This window comes from Lactuca saligna, chromosome 1, assembly GCF_052625555.1.
Source record: "Lactuca saligna cultivar CGN05327 chromosome 1, ASM5262555v1, whole genome shotgun sequence".
Taxonomy (NCBI): Eukaryota; Viridiplantae; Streptophyta; class Magnoliopsida; order Asterales; family Asteraceae; genus Lactuca; species Lactuca saligna.
The window spans coordinates 82851504-82862343 of record NC_136417.1 but is presented as its reverse complement, the minus strand read 5'-3'; positions in this window follow the sequence as shown (position 1 = coordinate 82862343).

Genomic DNA, 10840 nt, shown 5'->3' with positions numbered 1-10840 from the left:
AGAGCTAGCCCAAAAATTAATTCGAAATCCATTCGCTCCGAATCAGTCTCACGGATGTTCGTTCGATCGTTCACAGGTAAGGTAATTTTGACCTTCGTTTGATCGTTGTTCTTCCAATTGATATCCAATTCCAATTTCATTCATTCGCAGTTCACAAATCATCAATTTTGACTTTTCGATTTTGACCAATGTTCAACCAGATGAGATCGATTCGTTCTTCATTCGTTCACATGTAAGAACTTTTTACAGCAATTTTGACTTTTCTGTTGACTTGACAGTTGCGAACAAATCCTCAACACATTCCAGTTGAGTCAATTACATTCGTTCCGATCATCACTCACTGATTTGGAATTCATTTGTTTTGATTGTTTGAAGCCCCGATAACAATACCCGCTTGGTGATTTCGAACAGAACTTCAAGGCAATTCCGAACGAAGTGAATACTAAACACAATATCACGATAAGCAACAGAGAATCCGACTGTTATGGCAACTCGATTCATTCCGATTAGAAAATCATCAACGATTCGGAAGAAGATAAACAACAAACCTCAAAACATAGATTGATTTTCTGATCAATAATCACCATGTTCTTCATCAGTTTATCAAAGAGCAATCATCGATCTAAGTTCAACATAAACCACTTTGATTTTTGAAAAATCCTCCCAAATCAACAGATTGTCACCAAATTAATTACAATACAAAACATGGAATTACTTCAAACATGTATACGGATAAGATTTTTATCCTCAGCACATCGCACTGAGGTATCACTTCATCAAAGATCACGTGGAAGATGGAAACGTTGAAGTACACTTTGTTCGAACCACTGATCAGTTGGCCGATGTCTTTACCAAAGCTCTTCCTGAAGCGACTTTCAACAAAATTCTACAAGGCTTAGGTATGATGGTCGGAGAGTCGGTCCCAAATCCTCCAATCTCTTACTAAGATTTAATGGAACCGAAATAGACAGACCACTCGGTCCCTCTCTGTTCTGAAATTTTAATGGAACCGAAATAGACAGACCGCTCGGTCCCTCTCGGTTCTGGAATTTTAATGACACCGAAATAGACAGACCGCTCAGTTCCTCTCTGTTCTGAAATTTTAATGTCACCGAAATACACAGATCGCTCGGTCTATCTCTGCTTCATCATTTTTTTCTGTTGTGCATTTCATCTTTCTATTTTTTATTTCTTTTTCAGAAAAATTTCAAAATCACAAAAACATTTTATCTTTCTGTTTTTATTTCTTTTTCAAAAAAAAAATTTCAAAATCACAAAAACATTTTATCTTTCTGTTTTTATTTTTTTTTCAGACGAATTTCAAAATCACAAAAACATTTTATCTTTCTCTTTTAGAAAAATCTTAAAATACAAAAATATTTTCATTTTTGTTTTTATTCAGTTTCTTACTTATTTCCACTACTCGCTAGTTCTGGTTAGTGTAAGCTTTGCACAGGTAAATACAAGTATCACCTTCGATAGTGTTCAACCAGGTATGTTTCATTTTTTCTCTCAGACTAGTTAGAAGTCCCTAGAAGCATGTTGTTGTATGTTGTCACAAGCCTCTATGATCTTGAGTAAGCCTTAATGATTCGATCAATACCTATCGTCTCTTCCCAATCAGGCTATTTTCCAAACACTCGGTCTAGAGCTACCTTACTCTTCTCATTTGAGACAAGAGTTGCTCTGCTTTGTCACACTTCTGTAGCAGAACGTACATTCGGTTTCTTAACCACCTCCTCAAATTCTACATTTACCTTCGATTCCCTAAAGTAACCCCTGATGCTTTCGGTCTTTACCACTGAAGCTTATGGTTACACAACATCTTTGTTTCTGATCTTGGATTCGATTACCACGTTCTAAGTGAAACCCAAAATCCAATACCTAAAATGAATTGACGGTGAGTGATATACTCAAGTTGTTACTTGGAAATCTCATTTTCTTTTTGCGTGATCTTTTATGAAATCGTCTATACCTCAGACATTTCTTCCCAAAAAGGTCCAGTTTATTTTTTTTTAGATTTCTGTTTATCCCATGCTTGTCACAAGATAATTTCCACCTACCTGTTCAACAGATCACATCGGTCTCACAGGTACCTCTGCCAATACTCAGTTTTATGTTGAGACTTGATGTTCGGTTAGAGGACAGCCACCCCAGCCCATGATCAAAAGATGCCTTTCATTGTTTATTGACAGACAATTGATCGTATTTCTCGGGAAACCACACAAGCACTTCAAGTCTCTCTTGGCTTTGAAGGAAGTGATTCTTGCCCGAAATCCTCCGCCTTATGTCTTCTTCATAGACATCACTCACATCTCACACACCTTTGATTTATTTCTTTATCTTTCACACTCTTATGCACGAAAATTAATTTTTCCAACATTCTTATTGCTGTTTGGTATGTGGTTTTAAGTTTCAGATGTAACCAAACAAGGGCACAAGGAATTTCAAACGGTACAGAAATATGATTTGGGCGCGTGCAGTTGATTCGTTTCACACCCACGTGTGCTGACGTTTTCCTGGGATACACCATAACATCCAATCGCGCTTTTTCAGGCGACGTTTTGGTTCCATAATCATCACGATTTTCTCTCTCCAGTGAACGGTATAAATAGGGGTGATCGTGTTCTTTGTCATTTACCACACACGTATCCTCTCTCTCTGAAAAAGTTTCCACTGTTCATCTTCTTCTTCGATTCAACAATGGCGACTTCTTCTTCTGCGCACGATCAAACTGCATCTTCATCTTTGCTTTCCATCAAGCCTAATCAGAATATGATTATCAAGATGACTCCTTTTTTGTATGATGCGTACATGCTCCATGTGGTGGAATGTCTGAAATATTCTCCATTGATGTTGGCTCTTACGCAGGTGGAAGCAGTTCCGATGTCCCTGCTTTCTCAAGTTTACACATCAGCAAGTTATGATAAACACAAAGATCGTATCTACTTCACCATCCATGACAAGAAAACCTCCGTCTCCAAAACCAAGTTTTGTTCTCTTCTAGGGCTTGCTGTCGATTCCTCCGTCATCTCACCAGGTTTTGTCTCAACTGCCCAGCTTTTCTCGATGATGTACAAGATGGGTTATACCGATGTACTTAAGACGATCGCAAAGGTCAAGAAGTCTTGTCTTCCTTCGCAGTGGAATGGCTTGCTTACCCTGTTAATCAAGGGTTTAGCGGAACGCTGTGGTGGTTCTGATACCACGAGCAAAGGATTTCTCACCATTCTCTATGGTCTTTACAACGGCATCAACTTAGATTATGGCTCCATAATCTGGTCTCAAGTTGTTCAGAGTCTTAACACCACCACACGGTACTCTGAGATCTCCTGCAGACGTTTCTGGACGCTCATCACGAAGAAAGCCATGGATTCTCTGGAAATCCCCGTGATGAAGGATGCTCTTCTGGCTTCAATAGCTTCTTTCCACACTAAGAAGATTATTGTTTCTGACCCGAGTAAGTTTCTACATTATGGATTAATTCCTGAATCCATGTACAGGTGTGTCACGCCTCATAGCAAGATCATGGCTGATTACAGCACCAGAACTCCATTGCCTCCCAAGGTTCTGACTGACGAACAGAAGGCTGCCTTGGAAGCCCTTGATCAACCTGCAAACCGTGGCAAGAGGGCTGGTAAAAAGGAGAAAGAAGAGAAGAAGGAAACCGCACCGAAAAAGGAGAGAAAGCCGAGATCCTCTAAGCAAAAACATGATGCAGAAGAACCCTCTCAGTCAAAATCAAAGAAGGTTAAGAAGATGGCTAAAAGGGCCAAAGGATCCCCTTCTCCTGGCTCTGCTCCAAATGAAACATCAGATGCAGAGGTTGCCGCTCCTCATGCTTCACCAAAAGAGCCAACTCCTGCTCAGTCTCCTCAAAAACCATCCTCTCCTACAGATACTCATATTCCCTCTCCACCAGCATCTCCCAAAGTTACAAAACTACCCACTCGTCCACCTTCTCCTAAAATTCCTACCCCAGCCCCATCACCGAAACATAAGGTTTCACTTTCTGTTCCTATCATCATCACTCCCACTACAATAGAACCAACCTCTTTACCCACCTCAACCATTCCTTTCTCTGTTCCTATCCCTACATCTTTGATCCCCACTCCAATCATCACCGAATCCGTTACTACCACCTCTTCCCAACCACCAGTAACAGTCAATGTATCTGATACAGGGGCTACTACTGTGGTTGAAACACCTGTCATTAACATCCCACCATCACCTTCTCCTTCATCAACCTCCGGTGCTACTTTGGGAGGTGATGATGAAGAGTACGATTCTCTTTATTATAGCCCATACCGGATTCTCACTGATACTGATGCAGATACCCCTATTACCAGTCAGCGGCTTCAAGAAATTCATGACAAACTCGATAGTTTGTTGGCTGACAATAAAGCCTATGGGGGTGTGGTGCTGAAAGCCTTTATCGAGTCTGCAATCAAGACGTATACTGATGCTCTGGATCGCTCCACTGATGCTATTGACAAATCAGCTGCTTCGTGCTCCAAAGCCACAAAGGAAGTCTCTGAGGTTGTCCACACAACTCAGATTTTTCTCGATTCTCTCAAAGCACATGCTGATGCTAATGCGGCCAAGTATCAAACGTCTGTGGACTCTTTTTCAGCTACCCTTCAGGGTGAAACTTCAAAGTTCGAGGCTCTGCGTGCTGACCTCAAAACTGAATCCACCTCTTTTCGTCAATCTTTGGATTCACGTTTTGCTTCTCTAGCAGCAGAGAGCACTTTAAAAGAGGATCTTGTCAAGCATCAGGCAACTATTGACCTTCAGAAGATACAACTGGCCCAGGCACAACAAGAAATCTCTTTGCTGAAAACTCAGCGGGCTGTTCTTCAAGGTTGCGCTGGTGATGTCAAGAACATGTTGACGACTGTCCTCGAAACTCATGATCCCTTTCTTACCCGTACCATCCGACAGCATCTCCAGGCTAAACTCCTTCCTGCGATTACCATTCTGAGCGAGATGAAGGGTGTCTCGGAGAAGCTTGTTCTTCCGAGACAAGGGGAGAGGAGGGTATACCAAAGACAGACCCGAAGGTTAATTTAGCTTCGGGTTCTGGAAAACAATTACTTGTTGAGAGCGAGTCAGATACTGATGAAACTATTACTGAAGCTCTTTAACGAAAGAAAAGAGACAAAGAGCTAGATGAGACACTGAAAATTGCTTGAGACACAGAGGCCAAAGAAAGAAGAATCAAGGAGGATGAGGATGCTTTACAGGCCAAGAAGACTCTGTTCCCAGAATGGGACAGAGACACACTCATTAATCAAGCGATTGAGTTTCCCTCCATGTATTGGTTGGAACCGATTGCATCTTTTGAGTGTGAGAATACCAAAGACTCGCAGTTTGACATGCCGATCACACGAAAGGCTTTTACATTTCATTGCTTCGATGTCACTACTGATGTCCCTCATCCAAACTTGAAGGTTGACAAAGAATTGATAGATTTTTATTTGAAGTATGGTCAACCACAGTACTTGACATGGAGTGCACAGAAGATTATAAAGGTCAAGGTACTGAAACCAACACAGGCTGGGAAATTTGTGAACGTTAACTTCAAAGTCAACAGAGGAACGGACAACACAGAACATTTTATTTCTCTGGCAGATCTTCCCAGTCTAAATCCTCATGATTGGATTCTGCTATACAACATTCTTCTCTCAAATCAAAGAGAGTATGAACCGATTCTGAAACATCTCAAAAGAATGTTGGCTTCCTATATCCATGAGCTTACCACTGTGGATCAGGAAATAGCAAAAATAATGAACAAGAAACCGACCGTCAAGCCTACTTCCAAGACAGGAGATGTGCACAAAATGAAGTTAGGGCAAATTGACTCTTCAAATCTGATGGTCATGTTCACAAGAGGCGATAAGCACAAGTTTCTGTTTGCTTTGGTAGACAAGCATCTGTTTTCAACAGATTGCCTGGAGCATATCATAAACATCATTCACCGATGCAAGCAGAACTCTACAGCAGACAAGAAGAACTTCACATATATGCTTCGGTGGTATATCACTTTCAGGCATCACATTCTGGCCATTATACCGAGGATTTTTGAGTCGGTGAAGAAACCTTCTGCTGTTAAAAGGGAATGAAGCCTCTGTGCCAAAGATGCAAAGGGGGAGATTGTTGAAGATTAATGTGTTGCGTCTTGGGCCCTTTTGTTTTACAACCGGATTGGGCTTGTCAATCCATGTTTATCTAGATTAGCCTCCTTTTTCTTAGATAAACTATTAGGGTTTTAATATAAATATATGCATGCATGTATGCGTATAGTGAAGCTGTCGTCATTCTAATTGATTATTGTAAACCCTAAAATCCTCTACAGTTGATGTTCTTTATCGAGCTCTTCTGAGGATTGTTTATTAATCATTCGACACCTTTTGATCCATTTGCTTGTTCTTATTGTTTATCTGGTTATTTCTCTACCTGTTTCATAGATCTAATCGATCTTCAAGTTTATTTCTAAACTTATCAAAAAGAATTTTTTGATTTTTCCATTTATTGTGCATTTTAAAATTACTTTTTTAGAATATGTACAATATAATATTCCATTAGAATATTTCACGTATTTTTCAAAAAAAAAAAAACACAGGATTTATTTTATTTTATTTTTTTAGTTAATTCAAGTTCCGAAAATAATATTTAAAATAAGAATTTATAGATTTTTCCATTTACTTTGCATTTTAAATTTATTTTTAGATTTGGTCTCACGGTCTCACAAAATTAGAATGGTTTCAAATGAACTAGAACGTATATATATATATATATATATATATATATATATATATATATATATATATATATATATATATATATATATATATATATATATAAATAACATTTTTTCTTGAATCTCATGCATTTGAAACCCTTTTTTTTAAACATGCTCAAACCACATTCATTTGAAACTTCATTTTTTTAACTAATGCAACTTAAAAGTTTTCTTAATTATGATTTAGCACTCAAAAGTTTTATAACCTATATTATGTTTAATTAGCATTTAGTGAAAAGTTTACTATAAAAAGACCAATCTTTTGTGTTATATAAAATCTTACATGTATGAAGGATTTGAAGATATTGTGATTCAAAAGTTTTCATATAATTGAAGCGTTCATGATCCAAATGTGATGATTTGAAGAAATGAGTTATATCGCATCAATGGTAATTTTAATATGATTTTTTCTTTCAACCAAAACAAATGAATCTTTTATATTCTTTTTTTTTTTATATTCATTTTCTCATTTAATCTTTATCTGTCATTTGTGTGTATTACTCGATCTTGAATGTTTTGCTTGGCATAGCTTTCTGATTCTTCTTTTTCAAGGAAAATATTTTGATTGCAGGTTAGTGAAGAATTGTCATCAAGTTTTTATGGTTGAATGGTTTTAAATGAAGAAAGAATATTCATAAAATGAATATAGGTTTTTTTTTTTATTTGAGCAAAGTTGATAAATGTTAGTTTTTTCTTTTGATTTAAATGTATGAATATATAACATCTTTATATTCAACCACCTAATGTCTTATTTATTTTATTGTAGTTTTTCTATTTTGATTATGTTTTTTTTTTCTATTTTTTTGTTGGGTTATCCTACACAACATATTTAGAAGATAACATAATTTTGAACATTTAATATGTAATTATGATAGACATATCATGATGTGTTCTTTATATAAAAGTAACTTATTCATATTAGTACGATAAGAATTACATATAACATCTACAATATATATATATATATATATATATATATATATATATATATATATATATATATATATATATATATATATATATATTACGTGATTTGTTTAACATGTATATACACCTATGTATGTTATAGCTTTATAATTAAATACCTTTATGTTTAATAATTGAAGGGATTAAAATGATGCATCAAAACCAATTATTTAGACGAATATAATAATAATAATAATAATAATAATAATAATAATAATAATAATAATAATAATAATACATTTCGAAGTACCACATTCATTTGAAACTCACGCTACAATTCAAGAGTTTTCTAATTTATGTATATATAGTTACAACTCAAGAGTTTTTAACATACGATTATTAATTAGTAATCACTAATAACATTTTATTTTCCTTTCTTTTATAAGGTTGTAAAGTTTTGCTCTCTAAAAACATTAATATATTTGAAGCGATTTGTGATTTAAATATGAAGAGTTAATATAAATATTATAATAGATGTTTTAGTGTTTTTATGTTATTAAAAGTTATAGTGTTTATTTTTCATATTTTTTATTATTCGTTGTATATATATCTTTTTTAATACAACTGTTATAATAAATGTTTTTCTATTTTTATGTTACTAAAAGTTGCAGTTCATATTTTTGTTCATACATTTTGTTACCCGTTATATTATCATTCATTTGATATATAATTTACACAATTTTAAACGGTTTATAAAATTATCAAATAATTGTATATATCACGACTTAAAAATAAAACTATAATGTTTAATAAAACTAATATGTTAATTATATGTTTACTTTACTACTGACATTTTATTTTAAAGTAGAAATATTAAATAAAATTTTGATAAAAGTTATTATTTTAACTATATAATTTTAATCTCGCGCAACGCGTATAAATTCGCCTAGTATATATATATATATATATATATATATATATATATATATATATATATATATATATATATATATATATATATATATATATATATATATATATATATATATATATAAGGGAGGGTTCAATTGAGAAAAAAAAGGTTGAGAATGGGGAAATCATTTTCAGCCAATAATTTATTTTTGCCGCAAAAGCCCCTAACGTACCGGCGGAAATGGGAAACGAATGCACATGTGTTTTCCAACATAACATATTTCCTTAAACTATGCTAATCATTACCTTAATATATACAAAAAAAACATAGTTTTTTTTTTTTTTTTTTTTTTTTTTTTTTTTTAATTTTTATAAGCTATTTTTATCCAAAAATGATTTTAAATATACCAAACTTCATGAATTTTTATTCTCTACAAATAGACATCCATATTGATATATTTTTAAGATAAAATAATTTTTTTTTATATTTTCAACTATCGTTATTTATAAATGAATAACAATGCATTAGGTTTTATTACAGTACATTCGTTATTCATTTATGAATAAAAAGTATGATTTTTTTTTATAAATAATTTAAGTATCATTCATATATGAATATAGCATATAATAAACATAGTATATTCACATTTTAATATCGGACGATGAATTCACTTATGAATATTAATATAGTATATTCACTTGTGAATATTAAATGGTATATTCACTTATGAGTATTAAATGATATTTCATATGTGAATATTACATAGTATTATATGGTATATCACATGTGAATATTATAGAGTATATTCACGTGTGAATATTATATGATATATTCACTTATGAATATTACATAGTATATTCACATATGAATATTACTGGGTATATTCACTTATGAATATTGAAAGTATTTTGACAAATATATATAATTTTTATATGTTATTCACATATGAATAACATACATACTTACATATTTGTTTTGTGTTTTTAATAATCATATACTGATTCAGATGAGAAAACATATTTATATGTGAATATAACGTGGTAATTTAGTTTATACATTTCATCAAACAGTTGGAGTGCAAACAAGTTAACTATATTAAAAATGTTGAAAACATCAAGTTATCAGTTCCAAATCATCATATACTTCCGATTTCGACTTCAGATGCGACATCCTATCTCTAGTCGATTTCTCAATTTGATTTTGATTTCCGAAAATCTGATTGGGAACCTGTGATTACCGATTCTAAGTCCCTCAATGTTGACTGTGACTGCGAGTCCAAAACTCCGATTCCAATTTCATGACCAGCGAAGAAATTCCGGTTTAGTTGAAGAAATCTTGATGATTATTGAAGGTTGGAGAATTTTTTTTTGATGATGAACGAATAGTTATCGAATTATCTATAGTTACGTATTTGAGATTGAAGGTTATTATGATATTTACAAGTTTACCACCGTGTCTTTTATGCTTAGATTAAATGAGTGGCTGGGAATAATTCCCCATTCTCAACCTTTTTTATTTTCTCAATTGAACCCACCTCTCTCTCTCTCTCTATATATATATATATATATATATATATATATATATATATATATATATATATATATATATATATATATATATATATATATATATATATATATAACCGGAAGGGAATCTGAGCAATCTCATCGTCTAAACGTATATCAGCAACCGGAAGTAGTTAAATTGGATTCTCTTTCATGAAAGTTGTGGATAGGGTCGAGAGTGTAACTTCGCTTGTTTTTAATTATTGCAAAAGCCATTCTTCTATATGATTTATTAAAGAAAGGGCCCATGACATTTTGTTGATATAATAATCAATTTTAAAAATGTCTATTAATGGCATAACTCTTGGATGTATACCGCAATAATTTATAGCTCAAAATACTTTTATTTGTTAATTAATAAAACATTTTAAGTAAAATAAGTGTTACATGGTCACTAAATGGGGCCATCGGATTGGAAAATAGATTAATGATGTTTAAATGTTTATCATTTGATCCTAGAAAATTATCTTGATATAATAGATACCACATATCGACATAATGTTACACTATTCGGTTTGTTTTTTTCTTTAAGGCCATGGAGAGTGGCTACGACAGACTCCGCAGCTCCCCTGCCACATCAACACAAGCATCGCCTTTCCACAACGGTTTGGGAGCGGTGAATGATGTACTGTGGTATTTTAAGAGAGCGTT